Source organism: Uloborus diversus, chromosome 8, assembly GCF_026930045.1.
Source record: "Uloborus diversus isolate 005 chromosome 8, Udiv.v.3.1, whole genome shotgun sequence".
Classification (NCBI taxonomy): Eukaryota; Metazoa; Arthropoda; class Arachnida; order Araneae; family Uloboridae; genus Uloborus; species Uloborus diversus.
Genome location: NC_072738.1, coordinates 132,385,874 through 132,407,376, shown reverse-complemented (window position 1 = coordinate 132,407,376; position 21,503 = coordinate 132,385,874). Strand labels below are relative to the sequence as shown.

The following is a 21,503-nucleotide window of genomic DNA, read 5'->3' as shown; positions in this document are numbered from 1 at the left end:
TATTTTTGAAGATTTTATTTTCCGATTGCGAAATTGTTCAAAATCAGATGGCGAGTTAAGATATTGAAAATTTGAAAAAAGAAAAGAAAAAAAAAGAGTCAGAACATACAAAATTTAACTTTTTAGACGGACTCTAGGTTCCCTAACTTACATTTAGCGAAATAATCTCCATTGAAAACTATAACTAACACAAAAAACTTGACATTTGTGCGATCAAAACTCAAGGCGATATTCCGGTTCAAAGTTTTAAGGGACCATACAGAAGATAAGATTGGAACTTATCGTTCCTTCAGAATATGACAGGTTGTCAAAGTAAAACAAAAGTCAAAAATAAAACAAAACAAGGTATTTATATTTTTCATTGCTATTCAAACATTCATGCAAATTTTATTGCCGTAATACGCAAAAACACACTGCAAAACCTCAATTAACTTAAAAAACCACTCTGCACACATAATTTTAAACACATGTAAACTGCTATATTTTCCCTCAAAAAGCTTAATGACGGCAAGTGTAATATGGTATTAGTCACAAAACACTGCATTTCATTTCTCAATGAATATTTGCCGTACTAATTTCAAAATTTTTGTGTTAGAATAGTTTTTCACTGGCGATTATTTCCTTAAATAAAAGTTAAGCGACCTGGGGCCCGTATAAAAAACTATATTTTGTACTTTTTTAAATTTTTATTTTTACATTTAATTTTCAATATCATAAAACTGCATCTGATTTTGAACATTTTTATAATTGGAGTACGCATCTAGGACTAACGGTTGCGAAAATGGAGTTCTTGCCCTGTATATATAAATATATATGTAATAAAAACAAAAACAAACAAAAATGTTGGCAAATTGAAATTATTGTACAATGTACACAGCTCATAACGATATTGAATAATTCTGAAGTAAACTGTCTGAAAGTTAGTTTTAAAGTTGTTGACCTAACTCTTAATTTTTTGAAATATTCTTATTCAATATTTTAAATGATGTTGTAAATTACAAAGGCGGGAGTTTCTAAGCATTTAGAAATTTTGTTTTGCTACATCAAAGCTGCACTACTCTTAATTTATTTTGCATCTCATTTATGAAATGGCTTGAAGTGATCTCAAATTAAGGGGTATCTTTAAGCCAGACTAATAGTTCACTTTCACTGAATCAAGAATATTTATTCCTTAATTTTGAATAACTATACTACATTTTAGGAGTTCTTTTGTCGTTTTACAGTAACAAATGCAATAAAATTCTTAAAGTATATTTATGGTAATTTAAAATAAGAAATAGTGGCTTAAAGTTACCCTGAATAGCTGTAAAAAATTTCCGATTTTTCATCTGGAGATAAGGACATAATTTTTTACTGTGACCTTTAAAAAAGCAAGGCAAATAATGACTATTGTTTATGAAATTAGGACTTTTAATTTTATTTATTAACTCAAAATGACTTGAAACACGTATTTCCGTCAGCAGTTCAGTTTGTTGCGTTTGTAAAAATCAATTATTTCTTCATTTGACGAGTTTTTACGTTTTTTTTCAACGCGTTTTTTTTTTCTTTTTTGAAATAAAGCATAAGCCTATATTAGCATTGAACAGACTGTATAAGTTGGGTGGATTATCGGGACGTGTTATTCATTAGTAACCCTACTTTTAAGTAACCCTATTTTTGTAGCTGCAAATGAGCCAATTTATTTATGAAGTCATTCCCAGACTAGTATAACTTGATTTCAATATGGTAAGCAGGTTTAATTCGGCGATTTTTTGAGGGGGCGGGATTAGTTAGTTGACGAATTTATATACTTTTCCTTAAATGTGAAGACTGAAATTTCTGAGGTAACGAGGAATCGGCTAATGACCTTATCCAGTGTTTATTACGGGTTATTATGAAAATTATTGTATTTTTTGAAAATTATTGTAATACAAAAGAAAAAAAATAAATTAAGTTACTCGATTCACGCAGAGATTTTTGAGTTTTTTGCAAACTACTACTAAAATTAATGTTAAACATTTTCTACTATCTAATACCTACTTTGAGCAAATCTTGTACAAATTTTGATTTATTTTATTTATAGGTAAGTTTTTCATGGTTTTTTAAGACACCCCCAAAGGCTTACTGTCACATTTTACAAGTTCATAATAGGTTTTTGTTAAGTACCAAATTTACCCAACACTGCTATCTAATCCATCTTTCCCCGGAATGGGGTAAACGAGAAAATTAAACAAATAAGTCAAAAACTATATATAACCAACACAAAAAGAATAATGCAATCAAAAAGCATGTAGAACTTTGCTAAAACAATACAGATCTTTAAAGCAACAGAAGATTTTTTTGTCCTAAATTTACAGCCTTTTTTTTAAAAAAAAGAAAGAAAAGAAAAATAAATAAAAAGAAGTTCAGCAACATGCTCTGGTTTTCCCTATCGAATGAGAAACCCGTCTCTTATGTTGCATGCCATCTATGTCGTACTTATAGGTGCTGTTATCCAGCATGTGAAACACAGATACATAAAATTACACTTTATGGTGCCCCATACCAACCACTACCCGTGGTTTAACTGGTTGGGTCGGGCCCTTAAGGCAGCTTTCTTTTATGATCTAGACCAGGAGTCCAGCAATCTCTGGTTTTGTGCTCTACAGGTATTGATTTGCAACTGAAACTTGAAAAATTTAGTTAATACGGCACATTTACCGTCTCGCTGTCACCATTATCGAACACGGAGAATCTTCGACCAAACTGGCATCGACCAGGAACACTCCAGAAACAAGTGCCATGCCTTATCAATCAGGCCAACAAGGCGCTATGTACTTCAGATACAGTAAGGTTGATATATAATTCGGTTTTTTTTTTTTTGGCTAGTGTTATTTGTTCATCTTTATTTTTACTTTCAACCACTTACATCCCCTGCTTCTGACTGCATCACTTCTTCCAACACCTGAAGACGAATACCGTAGAAAGATAGACATAACTTTCGTCGATAAGTAAAAATACATATTTAAGAGCATTTTTTTTCATAGGCCTTGAATTCAATTTCATTCAATCTATTTCATTATGTTCGAAGACAAGAACAGTTTGTGAATGTTCAGAAGTAATTGAAAATGAAGAAAGGTAGAGGTAGAGAGATACAGAGATAATGAGAGTGATATTACATAATCATGTGGCCCGTTTTCTTAAACCACGTTTACTCTGAGACATAAAGAGAATAATGTAATGAAGTTGTAAGAGGTAATCATCTTTTTACGCTTTAATTTGAGACTCACTTAGAAATTATTTCCTCAACTATGAAACTTATGGTGCATCAGTAAAGTAAATGTTTAACAATAGGTAATTAGGAATGATCAACTGTCCATTATATTTATAAGCTTTTAATAGAAACCAGTCAGCCGGGATATCGCTCTATTCATTCCCCAGTGTATCATTTACAGGAAAGCTTTTTGTAGTTTGAAAGATTATTAGGATGGTATTTGTATGATTATTGATTAAAGTTTATTCTAACCTTTAACATTATCTTATTGAAAACGTATTTCCAACTATTCAATACCTACATTTTCTTCTGAATTATTTTTACAGTTAAAATCTTCGTATTTAACCCCCTCAATCGGAATTATGAAATATTGGACCAAAAATGTTTATATTTGGTACACAGTGTACTATGATAAAGGGTATCTTATAGACAAATTTTTGAGTTTGTAGGAGAAAAAATAAAAGAGTTATGGCACGTCCAATATTCCGGACTTATATTTTTGAAATCAATATTTCATACACAAAAACGATCAAACTTCATTATAAAATGTTCTACAGACAATTATAAAACATAATATAAGCGTTTGAAACGATTAATTAAAGATTATATATTTTTAAAAAAATCAGGAAAAAACCTCGCTTTTCAGATGAAAATCCATGATTGGAATAATGAGTCACTCTCTATCTCTCAATCCTTATATGTCAGTGTTGTCAATTCCAAAACGAAAAATTAATTCAGATTATAATAAGTAGAATGTAAAGAGTCAACTACAAAAAAAAAAAAAAAAAAAAAAAAAAAAAATCAATCATTAAATGATTAGCAGGTGTTTAAATTGTATGTCTGGTATACCGGACACCAGGTCTGATGTCTGAAGGGGTTAAAACACATGTGGCAACGACTTATATTTAATCAATTTTTTTTTGTCATTGTTGCTTGTTTGTTTTTAGTGGTACCGCAAATTGGTTCCATTCAATTTGCAGACCTATTTGATTGTATCTTGGTTTATAAGATATTTAAAAAAGAAAAAAACAATAAACGTAATTTAATGTATTTTTGTATATTAAAATTAAAAAAAAAAACAGCCTCTCTACCCCACTAGAGCGATTGGCGCCAAAATTGAACCAACGACCGTTACATATGAGTTCATATTAGGTTTTGCTTTAAGTTGTGCACAGTGTTAGAACTTATTTTGTGAAATAAAAACTTGGAAACTAAAGGCAAAGCACAAGCGGAGATAAGTTCAAGAGCTGTGAAAACTCTGATAACTTTGTACTTTAAAACGAACCGTCTGTATTACATATCTAATGCAATACATTATCTAACCATCACATTGTAATATAGTTTTCCTCATAGTTAGTCATAAAAGTTTTAGTGCTTTACGTAACGAAGCAATCAATGCATTTCCGATTCCACCCGATAGTTACCGTGCCATGTCTTGAAGTTCAAAATCTCAAAATAAATTTTGAAATCTGCTGGGACATGTTTCGTAGAAAGCTTGCCATCGGTTAGTAACGATTTCCAATTAGCGGCAGCGACGAATATAGAGCTTGAAATGTAGCTTTGATTCCATAAATTTTATTTCACTCATAGACAATGAAGTGAAGGGAAAAGGGAAATCTCTGTTGCCATAGCTACCACTATGATTATACCAGCCATTTTTCTGCTGCACGACAAGCATCATTCTATATTTAGTTATAAATCTTTTAGGACGGATGTGTTGCTGTATTTTGCTCGCTGTTTGAAAGCCGTTTACCATTGGGAATTATTGTGTCTTTTGGTATTTGGGTACGTAGTGCAAGCAACGAATGTTGATCACTGAGTTAATTGGGTTAGGAAATGCCTCGTATGTTCTTGAATTTCATTATTTAAACTTGCTTGTTTGAGTTTCTGCAAAGCATATTACAGTTATCAAAAATTTAACTCTATTTTAAATGAGAGGAAGTTTTAAGGTTGAGTAATATGTCAAAGATCACTATGACTTAAATATGTTTTCTGCAATTTCGGCTTGCGTAAAGAGTTATTTTCAAACCGTTTGAATCCTAGATGTATTACAAAATGGTTAAAAAAAATCACAATTTAAGTTTTAACTATTAGACACTATTAAACGAAGTCCCGTTAGCCTATTGAGGCAATGAAAAAACTATTAAAATAAAATAAAGTATAAATACCCCCCCCCCCCCCCAAAAAAAAAGAAAGTTAATCCTTTTACACCTAATGTAACATAATTCCTTCATATTGTCATCAATAGCTTACTCGTATTCGACCTTTTTTAGAGGGGGAAGGGGGAGGCCAAACATGTTACATGTATATGAAATACCACGCTAAAATTGTCAATATTACCAAAAAAAAAAAAAAAAAGAACAAAAAAGGAAAGTTCAGGGAAGTTGATCCCCCCCCCCCCCTTTCTCAACGCCTCTGGTGTTCATGGATAAATCGATGAAACAATTCATTTTTACCAATTTTAAAGTAAAAGATTAAATATTTCTACGTAAGAGACTTAATATTAAAGTAAAGGACTAATATCTGTTTCAGTTTGCAATTGGCAGCTTAAAACTATCGTTTTCATTTTCTTATGCATATGTGCCACAAGCATAGTAGTTTTTGGTTTTGAAATTTTTTTTGCTTAGCTGATTTTTAATAAATTTATTTATTTTTTCCTAAAGAGGTAACATGACAAGTAAAAAGTTCTTAAGTTAACGAAAGCAGTAAAAATGTTAAATATATATTGCAGTTACAACTGAGTTGAATGATAAAATAACAAACTAAATAGCAACATTAAAGCAAAGTATAAAATAGTCTTCTTTTACGCAGTTGAAACTGATGGCTATTAATTCTTCTAGATTTTAAAACTTGCTCTGAGAAATAAAAGCAATTTGTTACGAGAGAAGTCACTTGAAATGCAGCTGAAATCCAATTTTTATTTTCTATGTTAAAACAAAAAGTACTGTTCAAATGGCAGACTAGTTTCTTTTGATACAGATGTTAGAGGAAATAGCTTGTACAGCAGGTGATTACTAACTAAAAGCAGTTACGTATGACAGGTGAATTTAATTATGTTGTGATACTAAAGATGACAAATAACAGATGCTTCATGAATCCGTTTTTAGCCTACTTTCCCGTAAATGTATAAGAAAGAAGAAAAAAGTATGAAAGAAGGCTTAATGAATCTTTAAATATCGCTGGGGAAAAAAAGAGTAAAAAATAGAATAAAAATAAATATTGACAAATTAAAAAATTAGAAAGTAGAGCTTTGAGGTGGAGAAATGAGTGTCTGTACATCAACCCCCACTCCCCCTTAATACTTTTTGAGCGATTCTTGAGTCCGATTGGAACAAACTTCTTTTTTTGTTCCAAAGATCTCTTCGATAACATCGAATTCCAATATTTCACTTCTCGATTTCAACAATCTTTCGTTCAATTTTGAACAACCATAACATTAGCATCAAAGAGGAAACTTAAGTTCAATATAGATCCTTAACTTAAAGGTGATTTTGCTTCAAACAAACTTTGTTGGGAAAAGCTCCTGATGAAGAACATGTACAGAAATTATTTTTTTGATTTGAACAACGCTTCGTTCAGTTTTTAACAGTTCAAAAAAACCTTAACAACAGTGTCTACCGGTAAATTTAAGCCAAATATAAATCCTGGACTCAAAGGCAGATTTGATTCAAACAAACTTTGGAAAAAGCTTTTGGTGAAGAATATAAGTAGAAAAGATCTTTTTGATTTGTACAATTTTTTTGTTCAATTTCAAACAGGCTGGGTTCCTATGCAGAAAACCTGAAAAAGTAAGAGGAAATATTTCACAAAGCTGAACAAGAAGTTCTGTCTAGAACTAAACAAGCCTACTTTCCCTATACCAATATCGACTTTCTAGAATCTGATCAGTATTCTCAAAATTAGCTAAAATCGTAAATTATTTCAAGCATATTTTTTTAAATATTTTAAGCTGATTTCGAGAAATGAAGTATGCCTCGCTCATCTAAAGAAGTAGATACGTAAAAAATAAATAAAAGAACATATAAAATAGCAGCATCTTTTAAACAAAGCAGCTAAATACATTTTTTCTATTAAAAAAAAAATCTTGAATCTTTTTCAAAAAGGAAAAAAAAAATAATTCAAATTAAAAGCTCATTAAAATAATCATATCAAAAAAAAAAAAAAATCGTTTGTTTTTCCCCTGTTGCCAAAAAAATTTTAAGAATGAATTAATGTACGTTCAAAAAAAAAATAAATAAATAAATAAATAAAAACAATAAAATGTCAACTTAGAAAAATAATTTTCATTGTCAATAAAAAGAAAAAAAAATCGTCTGCGCATATCTTTATGTAGAAACATAAAGGACTCCGAATTTTTCCGCCAAAAACTGAATACATAAATTAAAACTTTAGCTTGAAAATAAAATCAAACATATTTAAAACAATTATTTCACAGTAAAAACCACGGCTGTGATGTCAGAATCAGAGTCCATCTGATTTTGGGACAAAAGAGTTAGATTCGAGAGCCGAAAGTTTTAAATTCAAAGACTCGGAGTTGAAATCGGTCATTTCCCCAAAAAGTCCGCAAGTCTACCAATATTTGCAGAGACGGAGTAGGACTTATTATTTGATAGAGGAGTTGGAGTCAGAGTCGAATATCCAAGAGACGGAGTCAGCCATTTTTCCTCCGTGCATAAATTTTTGCCAAAGCTACGAAGTCAGATTCAAAGTCTGGAAGTCAGAGTCCGAGTAATTTTCCGGCACAGGAGTCGGAGTCAGGAGCGCCAAAATTATCGGAGTCGGAGTAGGAAGTAGGTCGTTATGAGCTATTTCCAACAAAGTTTGTTTGAAGTAAATCCGTCTTTAAGTTCGGAATCTATATTGACTTTCAGTTTCCCCTTAGGCGCCAATGTTAGGAGATTTGAACTGTTCAAAATTGAACGAAAACTTGTTCAAATCAAAAAGATATTTTTGATACATGTTTTTCATCAAAAGCTTTTCCCTACAAAGTTTGTTTGGAGCCACTTCGCCTCTAAAATCAAGATTTATTTTTGATTTGAATTTCCCCGTAGGCACTAATGTTAAGTTTTTTTGAACTGTTCAAAATTGAACCAAAAATTGTCCAAATCAAAAAATGAAGTCCTCAGCAAGATGTCCTCACCGAGATCTTTCTAACAAAAAAAAAAAAAAAAATGTTCGAATCGGACTATTCATTCAAAAGTTATTAGGGGGGGGGAGACAGACAGACAGACCGACAGACATTTTTCCCCATCTCAATACCCTACTTTCCAATTTTTAATTTTTCAATATTTATCTAACTTTTTTTTTTTTTGACTTTTTTTTGTTTTTCGGGATATTTTTAAGATGCATTAAGCCTTCTTTCATGCTTTTTTCTTCTTTCTCTGACTTTTACTGGAAAAGTAGGTTAAAAACTGGAAAAAGTGGAAAATTTGAAATTTGTCAGAAAAATCAGAAAAATGTTCAATTGTGAAAAAGGGATAGAATCATTTTCTGGTTAAAAAATCAGAATACACGACATATCAGTTGTGTTTTTATAATTTTTTTTTAAATTAAAGTTTTATACGGTAAAAATATTTGACAAAAATTTGGTGTCGATGCTATTTTATTTTCCTTTTCCTTTTTTTGTGCCTGAAAAAAGCATGAGTATGAGTATAAATAGGAATTTTTGCTTTTGTACAACTTCTATAGATATGTCTTGCATTTTTCTTTTATTTTAAGAAATATTTTTCTGCCGTGCATATCAGATGTGCTCATTGTATTGAAATCATTTTCTTTGCTTAGCAACTAACTTTTTTGTATACTTTTTTGCATATATTTTTTTCTTTGTGACTGTTGTGTTTGAATACTTTCAATATGTAACAATAAAATTCTGATCGTGAAATGAAATAATTTCCTTATATTGATAAAAATTAAACCATTGTTTATTCGAATCAAATTCAAGATTAAAAAAAATAATGTTCACAAGGATAATAATTTTGAATTATGAAAATATTCACGTAACTGTTATTTACACAAAACATACGATTTTTATGGTAATCATTTACTAGTATAACGATTGCGCTCCCCTGTTAACGGAAAGCACTGAACCAATTTCAGCTATTAAATGAAGTTTCTTTGTGTGTTTTTTATGCCTTGTAAACAAATCTATATAATTTTGCTAAAAAGCATGATTTTTTATCCTAATCAATCAAAAGTCTGAATAGTTGAAGCTTTGTTTTGGTTGTTATCTATATCATGCGGATAAACTGGATGTATTATCACGGATAATCCGGATTTTGGATTATCCGGATAGTGCCTAGTCCCAGTTAGACCGAATAAATGAGGTTGTACCGTATTTCGATAAAAAAATTTTTAAAAATTAGTATTAATCTATAAATAAATGCTTCATAAAAGTTTTTAGTGTTTTGCATATTTTTAAATAATTAATTTAAAAAACACATCAACAGTTCGATAGCTGAAAATTTAATATTGTCGTCATGGAATCATAAGAGAAACTCTGGAAAAGTCACGGAAATTGACGGTTAATCTGAAATAGTCACAGCGGTAAAGCTTTTTCGGTGTGAACAAAACTCGCCATCATGCTGTCACTGATACGTTTTCAAGATATTGTAGCTAAAAAATGTATACTTTGCCGAAAGTAATCTACCAGATGCATAAAGAGTAATGAGAATACTGCTTGAGTGTATCAGTTTCACTCAAGAGGAGAGACTATTGTACAGGTATTAGTTATAAAAGCAAACCTTGGCTTCTTATGAAGAAATATTTATGGTATTTATTCGTTTAGTTTCCTTTCTGGTTTAAATCAATCTTAAGCAAATGCAAAAAGGTAAATAATTATTCTATGATTTTAGTTTAAAGTTTTACTAACTAATACTGGCGTGACTTTATTGGATAAACTAAACTTGTTGAAGTTCTTTGACGGGCGATTTTCTAAATAATGTCCCGTGCATAACGCTAAGTTTTTAATTTTTTTCCAGCTAACCAAAACCTTCAAAAAATAATGATATTAGGGAATAATACATGCTTCAATATACCATCAAAGCATAACAGTAAATCCCATATTTAATTAATAATTACTTGAATAAAATAAAAAACTTAGCGTTACGCACGGAACATTTTTTTGAGAATTGCCCTGATATATTCATATCACTCATATCAAAAATATTAATTGGTTGTGCTCAATATAATCACTCCAACATTTTATTTTCATGTCTTACTAACATAACCTTTGTTATTTTAGGAATGACACAAACCATGTTTTAAGATCATAAGACTCTTACTTAAATAAACTTAATTATCCTGAGTTCTCCTCTTTTAAAATCCGTAGTAGATTCCTTTCTGGCACATAGATGCTACTGAAAATTAGATTAATCGCAGTAAGCGTTTTCAAGCCTCCCCAGTGAAGTATTTGCCGGAGGTGAAGAGCTGAAACGTGACTCCCGCAATATTTTTAAGGAGAGTTTCTTTAAAGATTGTAAGATATCGTTATGAAAGCTCGTGCTTATCGCAGTTTTTGAGAAATGTTGTCCTAAGTATGAGAAGGAATTTTGTCTTAGCTTATCTTATGTAAATTTTTGCAAGAAAAAAAAAAGTTTTCTTATTTTGATACTGGGTTCCGTTTTATTGCTTTGCTGTTTTAGTTATCATTTTGAATTGGAAGCAACAGATCGTTATACAGTTCAGGTTTTGGCAAGACTGAGATACATGCAGCAAATTTGATTCAACTTCATTACAATAATTTTTTGTAAGGGTGTAGAGTAGGGGCACTTTTATTTTCGACCTTTTCTGAAATAGAAAAATAACGTTCATCTTATCACTATGCATCTTCTTTATGCTTTAATTTTACAGTCTCAGGGACATATTATTTTTTTTAAGGATTTGTTATGCTTAGTCTTTTATATTTTGTAGAAATTTTAATGTATTTAATTCAATTAGCGTATTCCTTTACATTTGAATGGAATTTTTAATGATAATGTCTAGTTTAGTCTTTTAGGGAGTTTAACAGGTTTTAAAACTTGTTTATATTTGTTTGTTGGCTTTTGTTTTCAATTTTAAACTTTATCAAAACGAAAATATAACGTATTTCATTTCAGACAAGTAGCGAAGCATTCAACAAATATAGCAGCAAACATTAGGTTGTTATGCAGGTTACACAATGCCGCCATTTAGGAAATCTTTTGTTTCTAATTTAGCTATATATTTAATATATCGTCAATGCGCCTTTTTTTATACATTCCAGTGAATTGGCTTTTGCCTGCTAAAAATATCGATAGTATATTTATAAAAAATATCTACTTTTCAGTCTCTTTTGGTCCTGATTCAACTGAAATTCCTTAAAATAAACTATTGTTGATCAATAAAATTTACTAGCATCAAGCTAGTTAACCTGTAGCCTGTTAGTTAATTTATTTCGAAATGTTGTTTGTGTTAGTAAATTTTTACTATTTTAAAAGATTTCTTTTCTTTTCTTTTTTCCGTTTTTGTTTTGTTTTTACTGTATGTCTTTCTGAAAATTCAATAACAAATGTTACTAAAAGGTATTTTTTTTAATGACAGATAAACCAATGAATATTATCTAAATTAAAATATAATATACATGCGCATTGCTAGTTCTACTAATTCTCAACATAAATTACTGACAACCATTCCCAGTGTTTAATGCTTAACATTTTACAAAATATTTAAATATTTAACTAATTTCCAAATGGAACTTTTCAATAGCCAACTTTTGCGAAGTACAAACCTTTATCTTAATTTTTACAATAATTAGGTTCCAGTAGGGTTTTAAAAATAGACTTCAAAATGGATGATTCTATATAGAAAAAAAAAGTTTTACTGGAAAAAATACTTCTGCACTTCAGCTCTGCACTAATTACAGCCTAATTTCGTTAACGCCCAAGGGGAAATAACTGCGCGTAAAAAATAAATGCGAGCGAAGTTTACGTAGTCGGAGGCATAGAACTAAGAATTTTTTGTTGCAAAAGAATCTTGTGAAAAGCACCTGTTCCTGTTTTACAATAAGCTTTGTTTCTTCATGATTCACTGCAGTTTAATAGAAAACAAAGTTATTTATTGATCTAGAATGTAAAATTTATGCAGTTGACGAATTTTTTTAAAAAAATGTTTTTTTTTTCTTTTGTGATTTAATAATCTCAGAAAAAAAATGATTATAGCAAAAAAGAAGGATATGGCACACACCGAAGGATTGAGTGGAGGATATAATTCTGTGCTGCATATGCTGCACGTATGTGCACGAACTGTGAGCAGGTGCAGGAGAGACGTCCCCCACTCCCTCCTGTGACCTTTTTGAGCATTCGTGTTCTAAACAATGGCAAATCGAATTTATTTGTTAAATCTGCTAAAAAACATAACTTTTATTTTTGGAAGTTAATTTTTCACTTTAAAAAAAAAAAAAAAAAAAAAAAAAAAAAAAAAAAAAACAAGATCCATTATTACTACTTTTACACGCAGAAAAGTGAAAGATAAAATATTTTTGCAATGGAATATTTTCTATTTGATTGATAAATATGTTCGTGATCAAATGAATGAGTGAATAAAGCAAAAAAATAAATACATAAATAAACAAATAAGTGAATTATTAAATGAAGAAGAGTAAATGAGTTTATTTATAAATGAATGCGTATGGGAATTTATTAGTGATTTAAGGAGAAAAGAAATAATTATTTTACTTTACCCCATCTGTTTTTGACCCCTACGTACTTGACTCAATGAACAAAACATTCAAAGCTAAATTAAGCTCAATACTAAAGAAAGAAATATATTTAACCGAATATAGTAGGTCTAAGTTAAAATACTAATAACAGGAACTTTACAATTTTATAATTAAAACAAAATGACTTATAACATCATATTAAAATATCAGTATCAATTTTTGAAAATTGCTTGTATTTTACACTGTAAAAACGATTCAGAAACGTTCCTGGAAAATAATAGGCAGCTGATGTGCCCAATTTCATCCAGTAACATATCTTGGAAAAATCAGGAACGTTTTCCGCTAAAAGTCAGTAACCTTTCTGAAATTAACCTTGAAACTTTCTGAAGAAGTGCGAAATCTCCCCTGTTAAAGCCAGTCATGTCTCTAGAACCTTCTAGAAAATTAAGCAGTTTTAGTGTTTACATAAAAAGTAGTCGAAAACTTTGTACTGCATAGTGAATAAAATATGACAACGTATATAAAGTACAAATTCAAAATGAAAAAAGGTTAAAAAACCAGCAAACAGCTGTTTCGGCACTCTAAAACACAAGTGCCATCATCAGTGCAATTAAAAACGAAGACAGGTTCAACCCGACTAAAACACAGTCGAGGCGAACATTGGAATGAGAGACGAGTTGTAAAAGATATGAGAGCAGTACCGGAAACGATGACGTCAAGGTTACGTCAGAACTACAGAGGACAGTTGCACTCAGGAGAAAACGTCACGGACAAAAAATAAATCAAATAACAGACTTCCAAACATTAGGAAAAGGGGGAGTGCTAGACAAATCATTGACGATTAAATTAGCATTTTTCCATATGTAATATGACTCCCAAAAATCTAAATCATGAATGGACGAACACTCGTGAATAACTTTGGCGGAAGAAAAAATAAAATTAGGGCCACAAGACCAACAATGTTGAGCAATAGAGGAGCGTTTGAGATCCTGTTTTTTCAGTTTTAGTGTTATTATTTTATTCAGTTTTATTTTAGTTCAGTTCTATTTTATTCAGTTCAGTTCTATTCAGTTCAGTTCAGTTCAGTTCAGTTTTATTTTATTCAGTTTTAGTGTTATTGATTAGAACCTTCCTGATTTGCCAAGAAGGCTCCATAAAAATCAGAGCGACCACGGCCAAAGCTGTGCAAGAACGAACCAACTTTATCGCTTGCCTGCAATTCCTGCCTTGTAAAGCTGCAGCTATCCACTGACTTTTCCGCTCTCATTAGCAGCCTAGTCAACCTGGACAGGCCATAAGCATCCTTAGGCCGATACACTTAATAAACACGCTTATTCAATCTTTAAACTGGTTGCTAAAAATATTTTCCACAACAGTGAAAAGTCTGCACGCGTGTAACTTGTACGGCTTCAGGAAACTTTTTTGTGAAGATACTTGTTTTTACGGGGAAATAAGTGAAAACATGTGAAATCCCGAGACGTTCCACGGAAATAACCAGTAACGTTTCGGAATTTTTTTACAGTGTATGTTCTGATCGTCAGAGATAACATTTTCCTACCTGGAAGACTACATGTCTTACTACGTAGTTAGAATATTACTAGATAGGGAGCGCTATTAACATGGTATTTATTTCGTCATTGCACTCTACTCCGCTATTCCACTTTGCTCCACAATCCCCTATGACGTTGTCAGAAGAGTGTAGCATTCAACAGTTTCTTTTGAAGTAGAATACACCGGAAAAAAAACGAGCTGATGTGTGCATCACATGACTTCCTTTTACTCCAATTTAATGTCATTTTCTCATTATTGACAGTTTTAATGTGATTCAAAAGTTTACTCTCTAAATATCACCAACAGCAGCCAAATTGAAACCAGATTAAAAAAAAAAAGAATTTTAAACAAAGGTCGAATTTGTCACCAAGTTGGCGACAAAACTTGGCGACCAAAATACTGGCGATATATCGCCAAGTGTCCGCCAAATTATAACACCACTTGAGTTTACATCGAAATTAACAATGATTTCCCCACAAAAAGGGGCAAAAGACCCCCTTTGGAGCATCCGAATGCTACCAAAAAAGGAGGTGCACAACTAGACTCCACTAGGAGTCTAAGTACTAAATTTCAACTTTCTAGGACATTCCGTTCTTGAGTTATGCGACATACATACACACATAAGCACATACATACGTACATACAGACGTCACGAGAAAACTCGTTGTAATTAACTCGGGGATCGATAAAATGGATATTTCGGGTATCTGTACGTTCCTAGACATATCTCCACGTGTGGTCGGGTTGAAAAATAAACTCAACATTCATTCGGGGGTGAGCAAAATGGAAATTAAGGCCGATTTTTGAGTGAAATTTTTTCGCGAATACAATACTTCCTTTATTGTAAGAGGAAGTAAAAATGAAGTGGTACTAAGCTAACATGCATGGTTCAAAGTTACTCGACGTAAGCATTTTATCCCTTAACATAAATTTTGTTAAAATGTTTCTGGAACTGACATTTTTTTTCTAAATTGCGAGGATGGTGACAAAACAGCCAAAATACTTCTACATTTCAAAATCAAATATGTACTACTTAAAAATGTATCTTTTCTTAAGAAGGCAGTTTATGACACAAGACAACAAAAACAAAGAAAGATTTTCTGCCTTGTATTTCCTTCAGTCTTACTTATCATTCTTTAAATGTATTTTGAGGGGGAAAAACGCGCTATTAATATTATTTAGCGCAAAAGATATTATGGGAAAAGAAAGCGTCTCTTTCAACATAAATGCATTTAGGTCGCCTTTTATGTTACATCTTAAAACCTTTAACACTTTTTAAAGAAGAATGTTTCACTGATTTTCTGCAAACTGCATTTTCTTCCGTATTAACCATAGTTTCTTGGAGTAAAACCTTTTAAGAGCGTGTTTGAAATATAATTTCGGGAAGTTTCAATTTATTTACGCTTCATGAAGTAATTCTTTATCTTTTGTGTGAAGCTCTCCAAACTTTGTTTATGTTAGATTTTGACTGTTCCTGAAACTTTTTTTCCTGTCATCATATTTAAAATATTATGCTATTTAGATGAGAATAATCGTCCTACATTAAAAAGAAAAGTTTTTAGCTCTAAAAATCGTGGAAGTTTGATGGTTTTAAATGAAACACATCTTTGTTTTTATTAGTACCGAGAGATTCCACTTCGATGTTTAAACTCTTATCATTATTTTAATTGGTGTTGCTGTTATCTTCTTTTATCTTTCTTTAGAAAGGTAAAAATCAGTGTACCGATGAATCACTAGAAAAAGAAATGTTAAATCTTTTATTACTAAATATTGTATTTAAAATTCGGAACTTCTTTTTTATGTATATGTATCTGTTCTCGCCGTTTGTTATATTTTCAGCTTGTAACGTTGAGAAAAAATAGATAAGCATTAACTAATGTACCACCCAAATTCAAAATAATAGAATATCAGAACTGTTTGAACAAAACATGTCTCTGAGTCGGGAAAATGAACGCATGCCAATTAAAAAGACTAAAGCATGTTATTCATAAATGGGTAAATCTATTTAACCCATTCCATGACCAGCCCGAAAACCCTTAACGCGCATGCCGCAGATAACGAACGGAGTTGCTTTTTGCTACGTTGTAACAGCACTTTTCTCCCCATTTTGCTATCGAGATTTTAATGTTGTTTTTGCTGTTGAGCTGCATTCGAAAATCGTTTCGCTTTATTAGTTTTTAGGTACTAGATTAAATACTGCAATAAAATACGAGGTTGCTAATATGTGCTAAAATATTCATTAAATTTACACAGTAAATAATGGGCAAATTATAAACAATATATGATAAGACGGAAAGCAATTATTTTTGTTACACTAATTATTTTATTGATTTATTTTTCTTTTTGCTTTTATCTCAGTATATCATTTTTTTTTCTTTTTATACACTTAAGAAATCAAAACTATTAAATGTAAGAAGATCTATCTTTCAAAAGGGCTCAACAAAACATTCTTCAAACAATTGACTGATCGATCCACCTGTGAGTATGGGAATTGAATGGACAAAAACGCTTTAACTGTGGGAATGATTTTCTAAGCGGATAAAAAGTATTCTTCGGTTCCTTTTGATACATTGTGACCCTTCAAAACGACCAATAAACACAGAGACATCTCTTTGCTTTTCGGTTCTTTTATCGTAATTGCGATGACTTTTAAATCCCTTCTGAGTGTCCAGATATCAGTTGCTCAAGCGTGGGAAGTATTTTAAAGATAAATGATTACAAAAGATCAAAACTTGCGGCTAATCCCCTATTTTCCTAAAGGATACTTTTGTGCATGCAACTAAAAGCCCCCAGCAGAGAGAGGAATAACAGAGGCGGCCTGGGCGGATTCCCTAAGGAGGTGTCACCCTTGGTATCTTGTGGTCAACCCTTCCACATTATTTTCTTACAACAAAACAGTCTGAATCAGAAAGGAATTTCAAAGCAAGCTTTACTTCTTGTATTTCGGAACATGTCTTCAGAAGAAGAAGAAAAAAAAAAAAGAAAAGAAAATCCTGCTTGAAATCGAGTCGAATTGTTTTTCTTTTTTTAAACGTACTTGGGTACATTTTAGTTAGTTTCATAGGATTATTTACTAATTAAGGCAATTTGATTATTGAAAAGAAACCAAATATTTTATTTCTATTTTTTAAATCTCATAAAAGAAGGTGCAGTTAAAACATTGGAGCTATTTTAAAACAATAAATAAAATCTGAAAAAGAAAGGGAGAAAAGGAATGTTTCGTTTCGTATGAGTAATGCGAAAAGAGCTCAAGATATTATCATATCATTTGTACTATAGTATATATTTTATTTTGTTTTCATGGCTAACTATTACGTCTAGTCAATGCGGTCGTCACAAGTTTTGTTTGTGAAATTAAAAATATTCAAAACCGTATCACTAAAAAACCAACAAAGGGAGCCGCGAATATAAAAAGTTATAATTTAAGTTTGAAAATATCATCATTTAAAAATAAATAAACAAAAAAATAAATAAATAATAAAAAATAATGATAGTATACAAATAAATAAAAAGCGTAGTAAACACATTATAATTAAAAAAAACAAAAACATACTCGTACAAAATTAAGATATGTAAGAGCATTAAAAAAAATATTATTGCGTAAAATAAATTATAAAATTTGAGAATTATGAAACATTTAGTTAAGGATGCTTGTGTAAGACGGTGGATTTTTGATAAAAAGAAAAAAATATTTCCGTTTCTTTGCTTTACTCAAGCATAGAAATATTGGTAAAATGAGTAAGGAAACATTTTCACATTTGTTCATTATGAGTTCAAATGCCAGAATGCTAAGAAACAAAGCTTCCACGAAAAGATAAAAATGTATTGCCTGAATATTTAAAGCATTATACGTGTCCCATCCAAGAATACTTGAAAGGTTAATATCTTAGTAAAATAAAATAAATTACAACAAGTTCTGTGAAATACTATAAGTTACATCCCTTTTGTCTAAGGAAAAGAGCTTGATTACCGCTCCCCTAAAAGCACCAGAACCCAAAGGAGAAGCGCAATAACAGGGTTCTGCCCCTGGAAGGATCGCCAACACATATTCGGCCGAAGCAAAAACTGCTAGAAACGCCGTGACGACACAGGTTCGTCAAAGGCAGTTAGGAACCATTTTCTTGCGACGAGCCTGAATCGGCCAGGGCAGTTTTAACACAAACTGCGCGGCCGATCTTGTATCAGCCGGGGCAAGGAATGTGTTAAACAATTTTTTAGCAATGATTTTAAAAATTTATGGATCATTAACAAACTGGAAAAATAAATAAATTTTTTATATGGGTCAAAAAATTAGAATAATCTATTCATTCAATGTGAATTTTAAAAAGTACCGAAAATACTTGCATACCTGTTACCCTATAGTTTGCCACAAGTATGGAGCTTTGCGTCCGGATAATTTTACGCTCTTTTAAACGCCTTTTATTGCTCAAAATGGGTCGCCAAGGTGATAAATAGGAAAAAAATAAAGTAACATATTATACCATTTCTTAAAGTTAGAAAAATAAACTATCCAAGTTAATTCAAATGAACGTTTTACAATCTATGGTATATAAGGTTTTAAAGGAATATAGAAGGACTGACCAACTAAAAAGTAACCGAAGTAAACAAGGTAGAAAAATCGTAACACCTGACAGAGATGAACCCAAATAAAAGTAAATTTTCCAAAATAATCGTTGAAAAATGCTTCTTACGTCCAAAAGTGTTGGACAGAATGTATAGTTATCCCTACACTTGGACGGTTGCATAAACTGCAGTTTTAATTGCGGATCTACGAAGTAAGGCCAAAGATAAACATGAAGCAGAAACGTGCTCGAATTCCTGAAGCAAAGATAAACTCCAACAGAGGCAACAAGGTTGGAAAAGCATTATATTTAGTGATGAATCTTTTTTTGAAATATCTGTGAACCAAAAAAAGGGGTTCGGGTTTGACGTTTAAAAAGAAAAGCGTATGTGAAATCTTGTGTAAGACGTTCTCTTCACTTTCACACACCCTTCTTGGTTTGTGGGTGCATGAGGGCTGCTGGAATTGGGAAGTTATATATATCTTAAAATAAATCAATACGTGACTTCCGCTGTTTATCAATAATACTGCATGATACTTCATCTGAGGCACAGCAGTTACACATTTAGTGACACATTTTATCTTTCAGTAAGATTCTACTCCGTGTTATATCTCTAAATAGATTCATAGACTTCAAACAGAAAGAGGAATTTTTGTATTATACTGATTAAAAAACTCTACCAATCTCGATACGATCAAGAATTTGTGGTACAGTCAAATCTAAAGAAAGCTGTTCAAGACCTGGTGCCCGCCAACAAAATCGAGCTCGTTGCCGCATTGAAGAGAGTATAGAAACAGTGTCAGAAACGATTAATGTAAACAGGTGGTAGAATCCGTGTGAGAAAGGACGAAAGCATTGAATCCAGCAAAAAATGACGCATTCTAGCATTGATATTGTTTCTTTTTAAAGTGTTTGTTCCTCCTTTAATTTAAATATTCCAATTTTTTTACTCAATGTAAATCTTCATCAATATAAACTTTTGGATTATTATGTCTAAAATTATTTTTAATTGAGTATATTTGAAATGAAATGCACACTTTAAGGTCTGAAAAATGTGGCACATTCATTTAAATACTTAATTTTCACTTCTATTTGATTAGAATAAACTTGTTTCCGAAAAGTTAGAAGTATTCTATTATTTTGAATTTGGGTTGTTAATTCCTTTAAATAATAGAAATGAAAAAAAGGTTAATCATTACACTATTATTGGTAAATCTTCTTTTCCTTTAAAAATATAATGTGAGATTTATAGACACTAAAAATAATTTTTAAAACGTTTTCTTAATCAATTCTGCAGATTCTGTACTTCGATTTAAATTAAATAATTAATACACAAAGGAAATGCAATCTTTCTTTTCTGGTTAATACGTCTTGTTTCTTTTAACGGGGTCAGACTGTATGCTTTATTAGTTTTTATTAGTACAAACATATTATAAAAATTGTCACTGATTGCGAAGACCAAAATAGAGTTTTATTGCAAAACGTACGTTATAGTGCTTTGACGTGCGATACGTCTGTAACACGTTAACCGTGTGTTATGATGAGTTGGCACAAATCCCTTCAACATCACTATAGTTGGATGGGTTAAAATGATAGTGGCATCATAAGTCAAAAATTTCACTAATCAAGTTAAACGTGGATTTGGGTTTCTCACTTCTTCCTCTATTAAGTATACCAATTGCGCATAAAAATATTAAATTATATTGCTCTCTTGGGAAGTATGAAAAAATTTCCCACTAACGAAAACTTTTGAACTCGTGCGAATGACGCGGTAGGGGAGGAAACATGCTAGCAGGAGCATGCTCGTTTCATAAGTACTTGTCTTTGAGCAGGAATAAGTAATTGGATGGATCAAGTCCAACCAGTAGCATTGGAAAAGTAGACGCAAAAGATCCTAAGTCACGTGATTTAACTACGACGAATGCTTGACACGTTTTAGGTGAGAGTATTGAAAGAAACCTGAGTTCCTCCAATACTTGGCGTCAAAATCGTTTATATGACTTGGGATCATTGCTTCAAGAATAAAATGCTTTACCCCCTTCGCCTTTTTTTATTGTCCGTTTTCCTCGAGAAGGCACTTGACTGCGCCTTCGTCACGTGGTATCAGATGATTCTACTTTGCTGTTTCCCGTAGAAGGCATATTCGGGTCATAGCATTATGTCGTAAAAGTAGCAGTTTTTAAAATGTAAGATTAACGAAAGTAGCTACAGAGAAGTGAAGCAAGTGATGTAAAGGTTCTAAGACTTAGTTTATACATTAAAAAACGCGCCAAAGTTAAGTTGTATCTTTTCCAAGCGCGTGGATATGCTTACCGATCACCCTCGCGTAAAATGAAACTGCATTCGAGAAGTGCTTTCTCGTGGAAAACGGCCAATACTTCTCATGTTCCTTGTATGTAATGACTCAGTAAACCTATCGTAAATTTTAGAGTGATAGTGGTGTAAATCATTAAAGAAATTTTAAAACAAGTATCAAATAATTTTC

At 31.5% G+C, this 21,503-nt stretch overlaps 1 protein-coding gene across 1 annotated transcript in view; it reads left to right on the top strand.

The window, feature by feature from the left end:
• LOC129227292 (synaptotagmin-7-like) overlaps positions 1–21,503 on the top strand; it is a 280,815-nt gene that overhangs the window by 115,251 nt on the left and 144,061 nt on the right. The window lies entirely within an intron of this gene.